The 3,229-nt window shown below is 33.2% G+C and overlaps 1 long non-coding RNA gene across 1 annotated transcript; it reads left to right on the top strand.

The window, feature by feature from the left end:
• The first annotated feature begins 795 nt into the window (after nt 1-795).
• LOC127924583 (uncharacterized) lies at nt 796-3,140 on the top strand. Its single transcript, XR_008118280.1, has 3 exons — nt 796-1,544; nt 2,233-2,536; nt 3,073-3,140. It is a non-coding gene; the product is annotated as an uncharacterized LOC127924583 (long non-coding RNA).
• Nucleotides 3,141-3,229: the final 89 nt, after the last annotated feature.

Genomic DNA, 3,229 nt, shown 5'->3' with positions numbered 1-3,229 from the left:
GATGTTTCTCTAAAACAGTAGAAGACTAAAGTTGGTCATGATGTTTCTCTAAAACAGCAGAACACTAAAGTTGGTCATGATGTTTCTCTAAAACAGTAAAGACTAAAGTTGGTCATGATGTTTCTCTAAAACAGTAAAGACTAAAGTTGGTCATGATGTTTCTCTAAAACAGTAAAGACTAAAGTTGGTCATGATGTTTCTCTAAAACAGTAAAGACTAAAGTTGGTCATGATGTTTCTCTAAAACAGTAAAGACTAAAGTTGGTCATGATGTTTCTCTAAAACATTAGAGACTAAAGTTGGTCATGATGTTTCTCTGAAACAGAGAACACTAAAGTTGGTCATGATGTTTCTCTGAAACACAGAACACTAAAGTTGGTCATGATGTTTCTCTAAAACAGTAAAGACTAAAGTTGGTCATGATGTTTCTCTAAAACATTAGAGACTAAAGTTGGTCATGATGTTTCTCTGAAACACAGAACACTAAAGTTGGTCATGATGTTTCTCTAAAACAGTAAAGACTATAAAGTTGGTCATGATGTTTCTCTAAAACACAGAACACTAAAGTTGGTCATGATGTTTCTCTAAAACACAGAACACTAAAGTTGGTCATGATGTTTCTCTAAAACACAGAACACTAAAGTTGGTCATGATGTTTCTCTAAAACAGTAAAGACTAAAGTTGGTCATGATGTTTCTCTGAAACACAGAACATTAAAGTTGGTCATGATGTTTCTCTAAAACAGTAAAGACTAAACTTGGTCATGATGTTTCTCTAAAAACAGTAAAGACTAAAGTTGGTCATGATGTTTCTCTAAAACACAGAACACTAAAGTTGGTCATGATGTTTCTCTAAAACACAGAACACTAAAGTTGGTCATGATGTTTCTCTAAAACAGTAAAGACTAAAGTTGGTCATGATGTTTCTCTAAAACAGTAAAGACTAAAGTTGGTCATGATGTTTCTCTAAAACAGTAAAGACTAAAGTTGGTCATGATGTTTCTCTAAAACAGTAAAGACTAAAGTTGGTCATGATGTTTCTCTAAAACAGTAAAGACTAAAGTTGGTCATGATGTTTCTCTAAAACAGTAAAGACTAAAGTTGGTCATGATGTTTCTCTAAAACAGTAAAGACTAAAGTTGGTCATGATGTTTCTCTAAAACATTAGAGACTAAAGTTGGTCATGATGTTTCTCTGAAACAGAGAACACTAAAGTTGGTCATGATGTTTCTCTGAAACACAGAACACTAAAGTTGGTCATGATGTTTCTCTAAAACAGTAAAGACTAAAGTTGGTCATGATGTTTCTCTAAAACATTAGAGACTAAAGTTGGTCATGATGTTTCTCTGAAACACAGAACACTAAAGTTGGTCATGATGTTTCTCTAAAACAGTAAAGATTATAAAGTTGGTCATGATGTTTCTCTAAAACACAGAACACTAAAGTTGGTCATGATGTTTCTCTAAAACACAGAACACTAAAGTTGGTCATGATGTTTCTCTAAAACACAGAACACTAAAGTTGGTCATGATGTTTCTCTAAAACAGTAAAGACTAAAGTTGGTCATGATGTTTCTCTGAAACACAGAACATTAAAGTTGGTCATGATGTTTCTCTAAAACAGTAAAGACTAAACTTGGTCATGATGTTTCTCTAAAAAAGTAAAGACTAAAGTTGGTCATTATGTTTCTCTAAAACACAGAACACTAAAGTTGGTCATGATGTTTCTCTAAAACACAGAACACTAAAGTTGGTCATGATGTTTCTCTAAAACAGTAAAGACTAAAGTTGGTCATGATGTTTCTCTAAAACAGTAAAGACTAAAGTTGGTCATGATGTTTCTCTAAAACAGTAAAGACTAAAGTTGGTCATGATGTTTCTCTAAAACAGTAAAGACTAAAGTTGGTCATGATGTTTCTCTAAAACAGTAAAGACTAAAGTTGGTCATGATGTTTCTCTAAAACAGTAGAAGACTAAAGTTGGTCATGATGTTTCTCTAAAACAGCAGAACACTAAAGTTGGTCATGATGTTTCTCTAAAACAGTAGAGACTAAAGTTGGTCATGATGTTTCTCTAAAACAGTAGAACACTAAAGTTGGTCATGATGTTTCTCTAAAACACAGAACACTAAAGTTGGTCATGATGTTTCTCTAAAACAGTAAAGACTAAAGTTGGTCATGATGTTTCTCTAAAACAGTAGAGACTAAAGTTGGTCATGATGTTTCTCTAAAACAGCAGAACACTAAAGTTGGTCATGATGTTTCTCTAAAACAGTAAAGACTAAAGTTGGTCATGATGTTTCTCTAAAACACAGAACACTAAAGTTGGTCATGATGTTTCTCTAAAACACAGAACACTAAAGTTGGTCATGATGTTTCTCTAAAACACAGAACACTAAAGTTGGTCATGATGTTTCTCTAAAACACAGAACACTAAAGTTGGTCATGATGTTTCTCTAAAACACAGAACACTAAAGTTGGTCATGATGTTTCTCTAAAACAGTAAAGACTAAAGTTGGTCATGATGTTTCTCTAAAACAGTAGAGCACTAAAGTTGGTCATGATGTTTCTCTAAAACAGTAGAAGACTAAAGTTGGTCATGATGTTTCTCTAAAACAGCAGAACACTAAAGTTGGTCATGATGTTTCTCTAAAACAGTAAAGACTAAAGTTGGTCATGATGTTTCTCTAAAACAGTAAAGACTAAAGTTGGTCATGATGTTTCTCTAAAACAGTAAAGACTAAAGTTGGTCATGATGTTTCTCTAAAACAGTAAAGACTAAAGTTGGTCATGATGTTTCTCTAAAACACAGAACACTAAAGTTGGTCATGATGTTTCTCTAAAACACAGAACACTAAAGTTGGTCATGATGTTTCTCTAAAACAGTAAAGACTAAAGTTGGTCATGATGTTTCTCTAAAACAGTAAAGACTAAAGTTGGTCATGATGTTTCTCTAAAACACAGAACACTAAAGTTGGTCATGATGTTTCTCTGAAACACAGAACACTAAAGTTGGTCATGATGTTTCTCTAAAACACAGAACACTAAAGTTGGTCATGATGTTTCTCTAAAACAGCAGAACACTAAAGTTGGTCATGATGTTTCTCTGAAACACAGAACACTAAAGTTGGTCATGATGTTTCTCACAAACACAGTAACGACTAAACTTGGTCATGATGTTTCTCTAAAACACAGTAACGACTAAAGTTGGTCATTGATGTTTCTCTAAAACA

This window comes from Oncorhynchus keta, unplaced genomic scaffold (assembly GCF_023373465.1).
Source record: "Oncorhynchus keta strain PuntledgeMale-10-30-2019 unplaced genomic scaffold, Oket_V2 Un_contig_4352_pilon_pilon, whole genome shotgun sequence".
Taxonomy (NCBI): Eukaryota; Metazoa; Chordata; class Actinopteri; order Salmoniformes; family Salmonidae; genus Oncorhynchus; species Oncorhynchus keta.
This window is presented reverse-complemented; position numbering and strand designations above follow the sequence as displayed.